General features: G+C 39.6%; 1 long non-coding RNA gene and 1 pseudogene across 1 annotated transcript; both read right to left on the reverse strand.

The window, feature by feature from the left end:
• Positions 1 to 1,592: 1,592 nt before the first annotated feature.
• Positions 1,593 to 7,444, reverse strand: LOC123460191. The gene is made up of 3 exons (XR_006636845.1): positions 7,294 to 7,444; positions 1,878 to 1,924; positions 1,593 to 1,738 (listed from the first exon to the last, which is right to left on the reverse strand). It is a non-coding gene; the product is annotated as an uncharacterized LOC123460191 (long non-coding RNA).
• A 5,804-nt stretch (positions 7,445 to 13,248) lies between these two features.
• On the reverse strand, positions 13,249 to 13,987 carry LOC101609240 (annotated as a pseudogene).
• Positions 13,988 to 18,124: the final 4,137 nt, after the last annotated feature.

Raw genomic sequence — 18,124 nt, forward strand, 5'->3', positions numbered from 1 at the left:
TTAAAGTGTTCCACATTTCGCTCATATTTTGTTTGCCTTTTTTTTTTTTTTAGAAAATGGCCTATGTGTCTTGCCATAAAGGTGAAAATTTAATTTCCAATATTTATTCATCATACAAATCAAGGGGCAAAATAGATGTTAATTTGAATAAATGAGGGTATAATTGTATACATTTGAAGCCTGTGTACAATACTACCTCAACAAATAAAAATGGATTCAACTTGAAAAATACTACATATACATTATCATTCTTGTCCACATACTCAATGGAAAATGATAGAATTATTTCATTATGACATTAAGAATAAGGCAAATCTGCAAAGCCAAAGGACCCAGGTTCAAGATCCCAGGATCCACATAAGCCAGATGCACAAGGTGGCACATGCATTTGGAGTTCGTTTACAATGGCTGGAGGACCTGGTAGAGTTTGCAGTTTTTTGAACTTTTTGGACTCCTGGTCTGTTTTCTGTCTTTTCACCTTAAGTTCTGAAATTCTATTCTCCACATTATCTATTCTGTTGGTAAGGCTTCCAAGGGAGACTTTTAAAATAGTTTTTCCAGCAGGGCCTGGTGACACATGCCTTTAATCCCAGCACTTGGGAGACAGAGGTAGGAGGATCACTGTGAGTTCAAGGACAGCCTGGTACTACTAAGTTCCAGGTGTGCCTGGGCTAGGGTGAGACCCTACCTCCAAAACCCAAAAACAAATAAATAAAATAAAACAAAATAGTGGTTTAATTTTTATTTTCCATTATGTTTTTCTTTAGCATTTCTATCTCTTTATTGATTTCATTTTCCTTTCTTGCTTTGACTTTCTTAATAACTCTTGGCATCCATTCTGGCATTTGTTCATGTGCTGATTGAGCTTACTCCACTGACTGTAGAGTTCATTTTTTGTTGATTTTTCTCCATTCATTTATCCATCTACTAGGTACTTCTTGATTTTCTTCAATTTTATTGAAGCACAGATTGAGTTATTTTTGTTGATTTTCTTTCCTTTCATTGAGCCCTTTTTGATGTCTTTTTTGTTGTTGCTGTTGTTGTTGTTGTTATTGTTGTTGTTGTTTTTGTTTTTTGAGGTGGGGTCTCCCTCTAGCTCAGACTGACCTGGAATTCACTACGGAGTCTCAGGTTGGCTTCAAACTCATGGCAATCCTTCTAACTCTGCCTCCCTAGTGCTGGGATTAAAGATGTGCGCCACCACACCCGGCTGTCTTTTATAGATATTATCAAGACACATTACCTATTTGCATCACCATAGATGTTAACCCTTTGATACCCCTGGAGGAGTATTTGGAATTTTACTTGGCTATCATATTGAAAATATAAGGGCCAAATAAAAGGATCATGAAGACCATCAGGTGGGAGCCAGCAAATGGAAGAAGCCAGGATCCTTTTCATGTGCTTGGCTATCTCTAACTTATAGAGCTTAATAGGGAACAAGCAATTATAAGAAGCAGATATTTTTTTCTAACCAGGCACAGCAACCACATGAGGAACAACATTAGAGCTGGTTCTTTCTTTCTTTCTTTCTTTCTTTCTTTCTTTCTTTCTTTCTTTCTTTCTTTCTTTCTTTCTTTCCTTCTCTTTATTTCTTTCTTCTATTCCTATATGACAGGAGGACATTGTGTCCATTTTCTCCAGTATCCCACATGGAATGCCTCAGGTTTCTGCCATGTGTGGACCAGTTGGCTTCCAGAAGCTAGAGGTGTCCCATCATCTCCTGTGTTCTTTTGACCTGGGAACAGGAACCCAAATATTGGTTATCCTTTTAACTCCATTTGGCTTTGGCTTCTATATACGGTTATTAATCACTCGGACAGGCAGGACATATCTGATTAGCAAAAGAGATCTAGTTAAAGAAATACAAAACATACCTGGATAACATTTTAGTTTAATTGTCAGGTGGAAATTTTAGTCATATCTGAAATATAGAAAGCAGGCATATTTTATCTTTTAGGTATTTGTCAATTATAACTATATGTTATCAGCTCTGGAAACAATATTTTATCAACAACTTTAAATCCATTTATTTGATCTAGAAATTGTCAGAAAAAGAAAAAACAGTATAAAATATTGGCATCTATGGTTGAAAACATCATTGGTTAATCTGCATGTGTGAGTACCAATTACCCCAAGAAAGCTAGAAGCAGAACAACAGTTTGAGATCTTTTCTCTTCAATGAAGATCATCTGAACAGGACATTGTATCCTGGAGCAGAGAACAAGTTTTAAGAATCAATTTTTCTATGAGCAATAAACTTGAGATACCAGAAATGAAACAATTGCTTAAGGAAAACTTTGAGGCTATTTGATTATGCACAGCTTAAAAATAAAGTAAAACCTGGTCATTGTAGAATTAAACCAGCTGAGTTTAACATATTACAGACATGTTTGTTTGTTTGTTGAGGTAGGATTTCACTCTAGCCCAGGCTGACCTGGAATTCACTATGGAGTCTCAGGGTGGCCTCGAACTTACGGCAATCCTCCTACCTCTGCCTCCCTAGTGCTGGGATTAAAGGTATGCGCCACCATACCCATCTTTTTTTGTTGTTTTTCAAAGGTAGGGGCTTGCTGTAGACAAGGCTGACTTGGAATTCACTATGTGGTCTCAGGGTGGCCTCAAACTCATAGCAATCCTCCTAGAATTAATTTTTTTTTTTAAGAAAGAGAGAGAGAAAGAAGCAGATAAAAATAGAGAAAGAGATTGGGTGCACCAGGGCCTTTAGCTGCTGCAAATGAACTCCAGACACATTCAACACCTTGTGCATCTGGCTTATGTGGGTTCCAGGGAATTGAACCTGTGTCCTTTTGAAGGATTCAGGAAGCCACAATAAGCCTCAGAATCATCAATAGGCCTAAGTTTCTGCTTCCCAGCAAGGTCAGTTTCCTGATAAGGGGGAATAGACTGCACCATGCGTTCCTGTGGTCATAGATAAAGTTTGCTTAAAATAAGTTTATTTAAAGTTCCTCAAATACACATAGCCAATTACAATAAAGGTTACCTAATCTGCTTGGAATCCCCCTAGCCCCCTGCCCACCAGCTTTGCCCATCAGTATCCTAAGCCTATCAGAAAAGTACAAGTGCAGTCACTGCTTAAATCAACCAATCATGTAACCATTCCCCTACTTCTTTGTTCAAATCCCTATAAAAAACCTGCCCCCTGCTGTTCAGGGCTCCTGTACAGATCCACTGTGTTGGTGAAGTCAAGATACCGAGCTTAAGCCCAAAATAAAGCTCCTTGCCTTTGCATACGTGTTTGGTTCTCCTTGGTGGTCACTGGGGGCACCAAGAACTGGGCATAACACTTTGTCTTTGCAGGCAAGCACCTTAACTGCTAAGCCATCTCTGCACGCCTAAAACTTTTTTTGTTGTTGTTGTTGTCCAAGGTAGGGTCTTGCTCTTGCCCAGGCTGAACTGTAATTCACTATGTACTCTCAAGGTGTCCTCAAACTCATGGTGATCCTCCTACCTCTGCCTCCCCAGTACTGGGATTAAAGGCATGCATCACTACACCTGGTGACATAATAATCTTATGATATAAAATTAAATACCAATGTGTTGGGAGCTATGAACCAAACCTCAGCCATGTTAACAGAAACCGCCATATAGCAAGTTAAGTTTCTACTTCCTCACCTAATACTCAACTACCACAAACAAAGACTGCCATGTAGCAAGTTAACTTTCTACTTCCTCACCTAATATTCAACTACCAGAAACAATGGGGTCATATACCTTGCTAAACACTCCCCTATCCTGCCGGTAGCTGATGAAGAAACAAAGGCATTGCAGTTTAACCAGTAATTCTGTGATCTTTGCCCTAACTATGTCCCCTTCCTGCTACAACTCCTTGCCCTGACCACATCCCCTTCCCCCTACAACCCTATATAAACCTACATGTAAGAATAAACTCTTGAGGCCTTGACAAACACCTAACATGGTCTCCTTCTTGTGTCTGTTTGCCTTCTTTCACCCAGGTTAGCTTCTCCTTGAGTTCTTGTTCAACTCCCCGCTGGCCGGGGCAAGTGGCGCCCAATGTGGGGCTCGAACCCATGACCCTGAGATTAAGAGTCTCAATATGGCGGTTTCTGTTAACATGGCCGAGGTTTGGTTCATAGCTCCCAACACCAATGAGCAAACCTTAGTCTTAAAATTCAGGGCTTTTTTTAAAAGTAGTTATAAAGTAGAAAAAAAGGCTCATAGCTAACTTTGTTGAGCACTCTAATGTCAGTCTTTTACAACTGTTATAATGAACAGTTTAACATCAATAAGTTGGAGTTTCAGCTTTAGTATTTTAAGACATGGTGACATAAATCCACAACTTGAATACCCTGACATCCTGAAACCAGCCAGGATCATCTTTTCTTAGTTTGATACAAGCCCTAGGCAAGTTCAATAGCCATCCTATAATACACCTAGGAGTCTGCAACCTGATCAAGTATTTTGACTCATTTTATTTATTTTATCTTTTTGTCTAATAAAAGTCTTATCTGACAAAGCTTACTCCAGGTGACAAAAAGTAGGAAGTATAATACAGATTTGTATATTTTTTTAAAAGTTTTGCTCCTGTTTTAATTTGTTCTTTTTGTGTGATGTATCTACATATGTCTAAACCTTCTGTTTAAACTTACTTATACCTTTTATCCACATATTTTACCTTTGTATTAAACATTTTCAACATTTAAATTTTCTTTCCAGCTGGGCGTGGTAGCACACGTCTTTAATCCCAGCACTAGGGAGGCAGAAGTAGGACAATCGCCATGAATTCAAGGCCACCCTGAGACTACATAGTGAATTCCAGGTCAGCCTGGGCCAGATTGAGACCCTACTCAAAAAAAAAAAAAAAAAAAAGAAAAAGAAAAAAAGTAAGTTTTCTTTCCAGTTTATCCTTTTAACCATTGCATCTCATTATAACTACCAACAACAACCAAAAAAAACCCCAACTTTCATTTAAAGAATTTTTTTTACCATACAAACAAATCACATGGTCTCATTCCCTTATGTTATATATATTTTTCTTTTTTATCCCCATTCTACTGAGGTCCCTCCTCAGTGGGATTATGAATGTATTAGCCTGTCTCTATGGCAGGAGACAATGTCTCAGAATAATCCTTATTATAATACTTTTTAACATAACTACTCAAGTGTTTTATGTCACCAAGAAGCACTTTGAAATAAGTTTTATAAAGTATTAGACTTGATTTATAATATTTACTTGGTATACATGTAAAGGTTTTATCATTTGTTGATTTTGGAGCCTTTTTACTTATAAGTTATTTGAAACACAATTTTAAAAGTATATGCCGGGCGTGGTGGTGCACACCTTTAATCCCAGCACTTGGGAGGCAGAGGTAGGAGGACTGCTGTGAGTTTGAGGTCACCCTGAGACTACATAGTGAATTCCAGGTTAGTCTGGGCTTGAATGAGACCTTACCTTGAAAAAACAAAAAAAGTATGAAAGCAAGCTGAGCATGGTGGCACATGCCTTTAATCCCAGCACTCTAGAGGCAAAGGTAAGAGGATTGCTATGAGTTCAAGGCCAACCTGGAACTACAGAGTGAGTTCCAGATCAGCCTGACATAGTGAGACCCTACTTCAAAACAAGCAAACAAAAAGTATAAAAGAGGTTAGAACATTATTAGAAATGTTCTGACAAGGGCTAGAGAGATGGCTTAGTGGTTAAGGTGCTTGCTTGCAAAGTCTAAGGACCCAGGTTTGATTCCCCAGGACTCATGTAAGCAAGATCCATGTGTCTGGAGTTTGTTTGCAGTGGCTGGAGGCCTTGGCATGCCCATTCTCTCCTTCTCTCTCTCCCTGCCTTTTCATCTACTTCTCTCTCCCACCCCCCCCCCAAAAAAAAGGAAAAAGAAAGAAAGAAAATTTCTGATAAACTCAGAATTGAGTACTCCTGAATCTTAGCATAAGAAATCTTTAGGCTCAAAAAAAAAAAAAAAAAACAAAGAAAAAAAGGAAGAAAGAAATCTTGTTTCCTGTTAGCAGTTCCACAGTGTTATAGCGTTATGGGAAACTAAGTCACACAAAAATGACACTAGAGATAGAGTGGGGAATCCGAAAATTTATTCATGTTGACATGGACTTGGGGGAGTAACTTCCAAAGCCTGAGTACTGAGTTCTGATAACTCAAAGATTTTATGGACAGTATGGCAGGCAGTCTGGCATTACTCTCAATTCTTTACACTATTGGTGGGTGTGGTAGTTTGAGTTTATGTCCCCAATACACTTTAATATTTCACTAAAGCTTGTAACTTGGATTTCCAGCTGCCGGGTTGGAAGAGGTGTCACTGTGGGTGGATCCTGGGGCTCAGCCCCAAGGTGTTACTGGGGCAACTCTGAATTCCAGCCTAGGGTCTGCAGAGTGAGTTCTGCCTGGGTACCCTGCTATTTGGCTACTGATTTTTGGAGCTTGCTTTTCGTAGTGGTGGTCGTTTCTCTCTCTTTCACCATTATGGAACTTCCCCTGTATCTGTAAGGCTAAAGTAAATTGCATTCCTTTATGAAGTGTGTCAGGTTTGGAGGTTCATCCCAGCAGCAGAGGGCTGACTAAGACAGTGGGTTTCAAGTTTCTAAGGCTACATGATTCGGAGCACAAACAGAAAATTCCTGAGCCATCAGTCAGTGATAAGCACAAATGTAGAATAGAAAGCTGTTTGCCCAGGGAAGTTTTTACCCATAGTTTGGTCTTATAAAGAGTATCTGATTGACCCAAAATGGGACTGACACAGTGACCAAGTTATAAGAATAGGACAAGATTGTTTACATTCTTTTCAGCTTAGAATCCGAGGTGTTTGCAAAACACTGTTCATCACAGAAAAGGGGAGAGAGAGCCGGGCGTGGTGGCCCACGCCTTTAATCCCAGCACTCGGGAGGCAGAAGTAGGAGGATTGCCATGAGTTCAAGGCCACCCTGAGATGACAGAGTTAATTCCAGGTCAGCCTGGACCAGAGTGAGACCCTACCTCAAAAAACCAAAAAAAAAAAAAAAAAAAAAAAAAAAAAAGAAAAGAAAAGAAAAGGAGAGAGGGGCTTTAGTTTGAAATCCCCACCACAGGTAAACAAACCAGGCTTGTAGAAGTATGGTATGATTTTGGTTACTTAGAAAAGGGATGAGTGAGTATAGGGTGAGTTAGTATGTGGGCTAGTATTAATTTTTTTTTTTTTAATTTTAGAGAGAGACACAGAGAGAGAATTGGCATGCCAGGGCCTCAGCCACTGCAACTGAATGCCAGACACTTGCGCCACCTCGTGGGCATGTGCAACCTTATGTTTGCCTCACCTTTGTGCGTCTGGTTTACATGGGTCCTTAGGTTCCAGAGGCAAGGGACTTACCCTCTAAGCCATCTCTCCTGGCAGTGCTGCGCTCCTGCTGTTCTTCTTGCTGTCTCCCCAGCCCCCAGCTGCAGCCGCCTGGCTGCTGGGTCTGTGTCCTGAAGACACTGCCGGAGGACACGCCTCCCTGGAGGGGTGGTTTTTAATTTCACTAAGTTGATTGTGAAGCTGGATCTCTTGTACTGTAGGTTCAGCTAAGCTGGTTGGGGTTAATTTTTATTTTTACTTTAAAAAAAAAATGCTAAAGTCCCAAGCAATAGTATTTTTTTTCTCCTAAAAATATAAATAGGCAACCTTATTTAATTAAAAATTTAAAACCACCAAGAAATGATCAAACTGGTAATTTATAAACTAATCAATTAAAGAGTTATAGAACCTATATATAAAAGGAAATATTAAAAATAAGTAAAATTAAGAAAATTTGAGAGGTTATGTCAGAACTGAAGATAAATTCTGAGGAGTATACCTATTCTCTCTTCTGTCTCATATCTTTCTCTGTCCTGGTCTTTTCCTTCTCTCTCCAAGCAGAACAAGATCCCATATCAAAAAAAGATTGTTGTTATTTGTTGTAAAATAAACCCTAGAGGAATTCCATATTAGATTAAAATCCTCAATTGTAAAGATGCTCTCTAGGGCTGGAGAGATTGCTTAGTGGTTAAGCACTTGCCTGTGAAGCCTAAGGACCCCGGTTCAAGGCTTGATTCCCCAGGACTCACGATAGCCAGATACACAAGAGGGCTATTCATTTTTGTATGTTGATTTTATATCCTACTACTTTGTTGGAAGGGTATAGCATGTCAAAGAGTTTTCTACTGGAGTCTTTTGGATTTTTATGTATAGGACCATATGGTCTTCAAATAGGAATAACTAGGCTTTCTTCGTTTCATATATATGCCTTTTATTTATTTCTATTGCCTTATTGCTCAGCTAAGCATTCAAGCAAATGGACATTGTTGTCTCATTCTTTTTTCTTTTTCTTTTTTTTTTTTTTTTTTTTTTGGTTCTTTAAAAGGGTTGGGTCTCACTTTAGCCCAAGCTGACATGGAATTCACTTTGTAGTCTCAGGATGGCCTTGAACTCATAGTGATCTACCTATCTCTGCCTCAGGAGTGCTGAGATTAAAGTCATTCTTTTTTTTTTTTTCCAATACTTGGGCTGAAGAGATGGCTTAGTGGTTAAGGTGCTTGTAGGCAAAGTCAAATGACCTAGGTTTGATTCCACAGTACCTACATAAAGCTGGATGCACAAAGTGGCACATGCATCTGTAATTCATTTGCAGTGGCTAGAGGCCCTGGTGTGCCTCCCTCTCTCTCTCTCTTTCCTTGCCACCTCTGTATTAAATAATATGTGTGTGTGTGTGTGTGTGTGTGTGTGTGTGTGTCTTGGAGGCAGGATCTTCCTCTAGCCAAGGCTGATCTATTCTGTCTCTGGCTAGCCTTGGACTCACAGTGATCCTCCAACCTCTGCCTCTCAATTGCTGGGATTAAATTCATGTGCCACCACACCTGGCAAATACAATATTTTAAAAAGTAATTTATCCATTTATGAGAGCAAGAGAGAATAGACATGCCAAGTCTCTTGCCACTGCAGATGAACTTCGAATGCACATACCACTCAGGCATTTGCGATTCAGCTTCCTGCTTAGTCCACAGCAGGTGGAGCCCTGCGGGAGGAGGAGTGTCACTGGGTGCAGACCCTGAGTCTACCTCTCTTGTGTATTCCGAGCCTGCTGGCCCTGCTGCTTTCTCTCTGCTGTGGCTGTGTGATGACATGAGCTAGCTTCCTTTGTCATGAAGCTTCCTCTTGAAACTGTAAGCCTGAAACAAACCCTTTTCTCCCATACGCTGCTTTAGGTCAGTGTTTTATCCCAGCAAAAAGATGGTAACTGTTACAAGAGGCACCCCATCTTGTCATAGCAGCTGGAAAGTAGCAACAAGGGTGAACTGACTGGAAATGGAGGCTTGGGCCATCACACTCAATGCCCCTCCCCAAGCAATGCACCTCCTCCCAGCTAGATTCCACTTCCCAACTTGCTACTGAGGAACAATTATTCAAAACACATGAGACTATGTGGGGTGACCGTGTTCTTTTACAGTTAGTGAGAGGATAAGGCAATTTATGTCCCTGAGTCTATTTATGCCCTGTATTAAATTTATTCATTTATGTATATTGAGCCATTCTTGGGATAATACCAACTTGATCATAATGCATGATGGTTTTGATTTTAGAATTAGTTTGTATCTTATTGAAAAATTTACTACCTTTATTATGAAAATTGGTCTATAGTTTGTTATTATTGCTGTATCCTTATCTGGTTTTTAAAATAATTTTTATATTGGGGTACTACTGCTTCACAGAATAAGTTTGCTTTGCTTTTATCCCCACTGTGGTTATAAGGGTTGAACCCAGAGCCTTGATCAAACAGGTAAGTGCTATACCACTGAGCCATATTACCATTAAGCTGCTTTTTAAAAAATATTTATTTATTTATTTATTTGAGAGACAGAGAGAGAAAGAGGTAGAGAGAGAGAAAGAAGGGGGGCACCAGGGCCTCTAGCCACTGCAAACAAACTCTAGACGCATGTGTTACCTTGTGCATCTGGCTTACGTGGGTCCTGGGGAATTGAACCGGAGTCCTTTGACTTTGCAGGTAAACACCTTAATGACTAAGCCATCTTCTCCAGCTCTGAGCTTCTTTTTAATGCAGTAATAAAAAGGAACAAAATGGAAGGGGTACTTTTATAGCATTGCTATTTATTTATTTATTTATTTGAGAGAGTGAGAGAGAGAGAGAAAGAGGCAGATAAGGAGAAAGAGAATGAGTATGCCATGGCCTCCAGCTGCTGCAAATGAACTCCAGGCACATGTGCCACCTTGTGCCTCTGGCTTACATGGGTCCCAGGGAATTGAACTGGGGTCCTTTGATGTTATAGGCAAGTGCCTTAACCACTAAGCCATCTCTCCAGCCCTGAAAGGGGTACTTTGATGCTGTGTGGAAGCCTACAGGAATGGACTGATGAAAGTAAGAACCAGAGGAAATTAGATTATTATTGTGAATAAAGACCACACCCACAGACCAGGGAAGCCTAGAGAAATTTGGATTATGTAAGAAGGATCTAGAAGCTCAGAATTTTTCTTGCTATTTTATATTTTTTTCATTTATTATGGAGAAAGAGAAAAAAATGAGGCAGAGAGAGAGAGAAAATGGACATGCCAGCACCTTCAGCAGCTGCAAATGGATTCCAGTTGCACGTGCCACATGAGGAGTTGAACCTGGGTCCTCTGGCTTTGCAGGCAAGAGTCTTAACTGCTAAGCTATCTCTCCAGTCCTCTTGGCTCTGTTTGAACCAAATACAAGATGAACTTTTTTTAAGATATGGAGGCATTCTAAAGGAACACTGAGGTAGTTCTCAGTTTGATCTGGAATGCTAAAACATAAGACCACAAAAATCTTTCTCATCATACCAAGATGTAAAAAAAAAAAAGCTGAAAGGTGAATAATCATAAATTCTCAAAAGATTACCAGGGAACACACACACACAACAAAATAAACTAAAGTTATCAAACAATGACCCATGAGCTAAATCCAGCTATGCATATGACTTAATGGGGGATGGAGGATTGCATGTGGGTTACTGGGCTCTGGAGGAAAATGCCTTAACTGCTGAGCTGTCTCTACAGTCCTCTATTGACTGTTGATGGTAGCTATACTAACTTGTGGGACATTTGCACAATTAAATTTCCTCATGACACATTTCTTTTTTTATTGACAATTTCTATAACAGTAAATGATTTCCCATGGTAATTCCCTCCATACCCCCACTGTACCCTCTGAAACTCTCCTTTCCATCAGATCCCCTCACCTTCCCAATCAGTCTCTCTTTTATTTTGATGTCATTCGTTTTCCTCCTATTTTGATGGTCTTGTGTAGGTAGTGTCAGGTCCTGTGAAGTCACAGATATCCAAGCCATTTTGCTCATGACACATTTCTAATCACTGTTGTAAAGTGAGGCACCACTGTAATTAATTCAGTGACAATAATGTTTAATCAGAATGACTCAGGAGAAAACAATATGCTATGTTATTTCTACTTAGCAAGCAGGACTTGATGACTAAGTTATTAAGTGACTGATTAAATAACTTAAAAATGTACACAAGTGACTCAGACACAGAGTATCTTTTGGTTAATAATTGCAGATATATTTAAAGAAGGCTTTGTTTCTTGTGTAATAGTTAAAACAGATACCCAGATTTAAACAGTAATAGTTTTTCTTTTTATATTTTTAAATTTGGCCAGTAATTCATGTGCTTAGAAGAAAATGAAAATCTTTGACTATCAAATAATATAACAGGCACTCCCAAATTCTCCCACCAAAAGTCATATGCATATTTTTGTACTTTTCATAAAATCTTTTCAGAATATCTGGGAACCAAGGACTGGGGCACAGTTCAGCAGCAGGACACATGTCTACATGGGCAACACCTTGAGTTTCAGGCCCAGCAGTTAAAACAACAAACATAACCTGGGACCAAGTGTGCATATGTATGTGGGTAGTTGACACCATTTTAATATTTTTTTTTGATATGAAATTACTGCCTTTTCAACGACTAAAACCTGGACTACAGTGAAATTCTTCTTCTAGAGGAATAAATTGCAAACAGAAACTAAAAACAATAAAACCCCACCATATTTAAGTAGTGAATGAACTCATTGGATTAAAGCTTCCCCAGAAAAAAAGTTAACTACTACAAGGAAGTTCATGTAGTTTTACAAATGTTTATACTTTTTTGTTTTGTTTTGTTTTGAGGTAGGGTTTCACTCTAGCCCAGGCTGACCTGGAATTTACTATGTAGTCTCAGGGTGGCCTCGAACTCCCAGTGATCCTCCTACCTCTGCCTCCCAAGTGCTGTGATAACAGGCATGCGCCACCACACCCGGCAAAATTGTTTATACTCTTAAGAATTATAATAGTTATGAATGGAACAGAATCATATTCCTATAGGCTCAAAGGTTATGCTTTGACTTTTGTTTTTGGTTGTTGTTTGTTTCTTTGATATAGGGCCTCATCATTCATCACGCAGCCTAGACTAGTCTGGAGCTATGGATCCTCCAGGCGCCACCTCTCAGCAGTGCTGGGATTATAAGCAGCTTTTAACAAGCTAGAAAGACAGCAAGATATTAGCATGGAAAAAACAATGACTAATTTATATCTTAATTTCATATCATCCTACAGTGTATATCCTTTTGTTGTTGTTTTTTGAGGTTGGGTTTTAGTCTGGTCCAGGCTGACTTGGAATTTACTAGTCTCAGGGTGGCCTTGAACTCACAGTCATCCTCCTACCTCTGCCTCCTGAGTGCTGGGATTATATTCTTTTCTTTTTCAGAAATTAGAAATTTATTATAAACATCCCCAGATTAGAAACTGAATTTGTGTGAAGACTCTGAAACTTTTGGAACTGTAGGTAAGATAAGCTTACTATAATGTATTTCACTCTCCAATGCTGCAAGTTAGATCTAATAATGGAAGTCTAAATTGCTTCACAGAAAACCAGTGAGCATAAAAATATCTAACACAAAACTAAAACAAACCCAACCAAAACATAAGATTCTGCAAAGTGTTAACCTCCAGTTTAAAATAAATGGTCTCCCAAGGGAAAATAATTCCATCACAGCAATTTGACAAAAAGCAGAGCCCCTCTCATAAAGAGAAATTATATGTAAGAGAGATGTAATGGTGCTTTTAGAAAGTGTAATTTTCATGTTGGAAAACAAGCAAACTACTTTCTGCTCACTGTCAGAAATTAAAGTACCTCTTGACATAGGATAAGTGGCATGAGTATCATGAAACCAAGCTCCTCAAATGTTTTTCAGTTTAATCCCAGGAGAACCAATTGAAGAGTTTCAAAATCCAAGGATAGATTGGTCCCAAAGTGTTTCTTCCTCCGTCCTTTCTTCGCCCTGTTCCTTCTCCTTTCTGCGCTTGCGGTCCTCTCTCTTAGAGGCTTCATCTCGGCTTTTTCTCTCTTTTTGACTGGTTCAGTTTCTGTTTCTCTCTTCGGTTTCTTTCTTTGGATGCACTTTTTTTTGTTTAAGTCCACTTCCTCAGAACTTCTTTTTCTCTCATGCTTGGGCCGCTCTTTCTCAGTTCTTTCTCTGCCTTCCTCTAGGTGCCTTTTCCCTTGTGGATGCATATGTTTATGACTGGCTTGAGAGCTGCTGGCACTGTAACCTGAGCAGAGGTGTTTGTGAACTCCAAACTCTAGACTGTATGAGCCACAGTTGTATTCTTGCTGACTAAAGTTCAGGGGCACTGGTTTTTCTGAGAAATAGTCCCTGCTAAACTGACAGTAGCCCAGAGAGTCTAGTGACAGCTTGCTGTCGGGAGCTGGGAACTGTCTCCACGGTTTGTGAAATACTGCATGATCTTGGATAGGTCCGGATGGTTCCAGATGGAAATCTTGGGTCAAACATTCTATATCTGGGTCTGGAATCAGCCTCTTTGTACCTACCATTTCTTAAATAGTCCTCTCTCATCCTTTTGAAAGAAAATCTCTGGCTCTAGGCCTCTGGCTTTCTGTACTTTAATGTAATTTTCAAGTTCATCTTGAAAAGAGTCACAGGACTTGTTTGAATGCTTCATTGGGGTGACAAAAAGGGTTTCTCCAATGTCATTCTTTATGGAAACAGAAAAACAAATCCTAAAATATATTTGGAAGCACAAAATATCCTTGAATAGCCAAAACAATCCTGAACAACAAAAGACTGGTGGTATCACCATACCCAATTTTAAGCTATATTACAGAGCCATACTTACAGAAACAGCAGGTACTGGCACAAAAACAGGCATGCAGACCACTGGAACAGAATAGGGGACCCAGATGTTAATCCAGTCAGCTACAGCCATCTGATTTTTGACAAACACACACACACACACACACACACACACACACACACACACACACACACAAAATTCATTGGAAAAAAAGACAGCCTCTTCAACAAGTGTTGCTGGGGAAACTGGATGTCTATATGTAGAAGGATGAAAATAGATCCTTGTCTTTTCCATGCAGAAGAATCAAATCCAAATGGATCAGGAACCTTAATATCAGACCTGAAACTCTGAAACTGTTAGAGGAAAAGGTAGGGAAAACACTTCAACATATTGGCATAGGCAATGACTTTCTGAATATAGCCCCAGTTGTTCAGGAAATAAGACCACTAATCAATCACTGGGATCTCAAGAAATTACAAAGTTTTTGTACAACCAAGGACACTGAATAGAGCAAAGAGACAACCTATAGAATGGGAGAAAATCTTTGCCAGCTATACATCTCACAATGATTGACATCCAGAATATACCCAGAAAACAAAACAATAAGAAATCAAACAACCCAATTAAAAAATGGGCTATGAGCTAAATAGAGAGTTCTCAAAAGAAGAAATACAGATGGCATATAAACATCTATAAAAGTGTTCGACATCCTTTATCATGGAAATGCAAATTAAAACTACTTTGAGATCCCATCTCATTCTTGTCAGAATGGTTATCAAGTAAACAAATGGCAATAAATGTTGGTGAGGATACAGAAAAAGGGAACTCTTCTACACTGTTGATGGCAATGTGATCTGGTATAGCCATGTGGAAATCAGTGTGGAGGTTCTTGAGAAAGCTAAAAATAGATTTACCATATGATCCAGCTATAGCACTCCTAGGCATATATCCTAAGGACTCTTACCACCACCTTAGAGGTACTCACACAACCACATTTATTGCTGCTCTATTCATAATAGCTAGGAAGTGGAACCAGCCTAGATGTCCCTCAACAGATGAATGGATGATAAAGATGTGATACGTTTACACAATGGAGTTGTACTCAGCAGTAAAGAAAAATGAAATTATGAAATTTGCAGAGAAATGGTTGGATCTGGAAAGGATTATACTAAGTGAGGTAACCCAGGCCCAGAAAGCCAAATGTCATATATTCTCTCTCATATGTGGATCCTAGCTACAAATGTTTAGACCTGTATGTGAGCTGAAACAAAAAATCAGTAGCAGAGGCCAGTAAGCTAGAAAAAGGCTATAAAGGAGGGAGAAGCAGGAAGAACTTAAGGGGATGGTATTGTATACATGTAATTAGAAAAATAGATTATAGAGAATGGAATGGCCTGAGGCCAAAGGAAGAAATTAAGTAAAAGAAGGGTGTGGGGGAGGAGAGTCAATCAAAAGTCAAAGTATTCTGAATAAGACATATGAAAACCTACATTTTTGGATAATGGCATATCCAGAAACCATAGATTGTTACTAGATAATTTTCAGTGCCAGGGATGGGATACCTTCCAGTGAGTTGTTGGCCAGGGAGGTTCCTGTTGCTGCCAAAACATTACAGGCTATTATTGCCAAGGCCTTTGTTTTCCCAGGAGTAATAGATGGTAAGACCCTATTGCTGAAGACTCCAATGCCTCATGCTTGGGTGGCAAGGTCACTGAGAAATCAAGCTGGGGTTGAGCTGAAAACCTTCTCCCTACAGACCAGCTGACTGAAAGCTGGAAAAAGCTGCACTTTATATAGCTGTATGGGAGACAGAAGTCATCAGCACTGAAAACAGTGGACACTGAAAACTTCAAGTTTGGCCAGACAGGCCAAATGACCAAACAGGCACAAAAGTGGCATGTCTGTTCTGGGGGAAACCAACTGGTCTCTAATTGGACTGGAGACCCGCTCTATGAGAGGGAATACATGTACTAAAAACCTAATCAAAAGCCTATGGCAGGGGTGGTCATGAGTCTTAGGGGTACAAAGCCTGCTCTTGTCTGGCTAAATGCATATATTATGCTCACCAGACTGCCCTATAAGCAGTACATTTAATGTTCATATATTAACACCACCGTCACTTTTGGTTAAAGAAGCTTCTCTTTTCAGATGGCAGAGACCACTGGGATGATCCAAAAGGCAACATAGTGCTAAGAAGTGACAGAGGAGTGTCCAGCACTGAAACATCTTTAGCACACCCTCCAAGGCTCAGGGTCCATTGTGGAAGAGGTGGCAGAAAGAATGTAAGAGTCAAGAAAGGGTACGACTCCTAACAAGGCAACTGTCCAGATAGAAACTGGCCTCGATATGTACAACCTCACAGTGCCTAGCAAGATCTTCACAAGACCCTCATAATAGGAGAAAAAGACAATGACATCAAAATAAAAGAAAGAAGCTGGGCGTGGTGGCACACACCTTTAATCCCAGCACTTGGGAGGCAGAGGTAGGAGGATCACTGTGAGTTTGAGGCCACCCTGAGACTACATAGTGAATTCTAGGTCAGCCTGGGCTACAGTGAGACCCTACCTCGAAAAACCAAAATAATAATACTAATAATAATAATTAAAAAAAGAGAGACTAACCTCCGTTAGAGGGAGGGGATATGATGGAGAGTGGATTTATGAAGGGGAGAGTGGGGAAGGGGAGGGAATTATCATGGTTTATTGTCTATAAGTATAGAAGTTATCAATAAAAAAAATTATACATTAAAAAAAGAAAAAGCTGGGCTGGAGAGACTATTCAGCAGTTAAAGGCACTTGCTTACAAAGCCTGATGGCCGAGGTTTGATTCCCCAGTACCCACATAAAACCAGATGCACAAAGTGGCGCGTGCGTCTGGAGTTGGTCTGCAGTGGCAGGAGGCCTGGTGTGCCCGTGCTCTCTCTCCTTTTCTCTGTCTCTTTCTGTCTGTCTGTCTATCTCTCTCTCTCTCTGTCTCTCTCAAATAAACTAATAAAAAGGCTGAGTCATGGCAAGGAAAGCATTACTTTGAGTACTTTGTGTTATGAGCTTGTTTATCTCAAAATATGAAATGCATTCCATTTGTTATTGACTAAAATATGTTGTTTGAGATAAGGTCTAGTACATCCCAGCCGGACATACTAGAATTCCCTAAGCAGCTCTGACTCTCCTACCTACAGACCTTCCAAGTGCTGGGATTACAAACATGCGCCACTATGTTGGTTTTAATTTGTTTTTTAATAAGATCTCACTATGTAGCCAATATGAGCCTGGTTAAGCGCATTCTTATAACTTAAGTTTGAACAATCATTATTAAAGACAATAAGTAATATAATTGAGAACATTGAAATTCCATATTAGTGAGCCCAAGGAAATTTCATGGATGAATCACAAATGTTGAAGTTTACTGCTAAAATCATAAAATGTGTATCTGTTTATGTTAATTAAGGATGTGGGCCCTCTTAGTTCTTATCTTCTTGAAGGAATAAACTCAGTTAAGAGACAGAAACAGTTTAAACAAAAGTTTATTTAGCATGGTAGCAGAACACAAAGCTAAACAAATAGGCACTTCAAAAATAGATTGAGGACTGGAGAGATGGCATAGCAGTTAAGGCGCTTGCCTGAAAAGCCAAATGACCCAGGTTTGATTCCTCAGGATGCACATAAGCCAGAGGCAAAGGTGTCACATGCATCTAGAATTCATTTGCAGTGGCTGCTGGCATGCCCCCTCTATTTGTCTTTCTCTCTCTCTCTCACTTTCTCTCAAACAAATAAAATAAAACAAAAACCTGAAAGATGGTAGTGTTTTTTTGTGTTTTTTTGTTTTGTTTTGTTTTTTAAAAAAAGAGAGATTGGGGGCTGATGGCTTAGTGGTTAAGGCGTTTGCCTGCAAAGCCAAAGGACCTAGGTTTGATTCTCCAGGACCCACGTTAGCCAGATGCACAAGGGGGCACACACGTCTGGAGTTTGTTTGCAGTGCTGGAAGCCCTGGTGTGCCCATTCTCTC

This window comes from Jaculus jaculus, chromosome 1 (genome assembly GCF_020740685.1).
Source record: "Jaculus jaculus isolate mJacJac1 chromosome 1, mJacJac1.mat.Y.cur, whole genome shotgun sequence".
NCBI lineage: Eukaryota > Metazoa > Chordata > Mammalia > Rodentia > Dipodidae > Jaculus > Jaculus jaculus.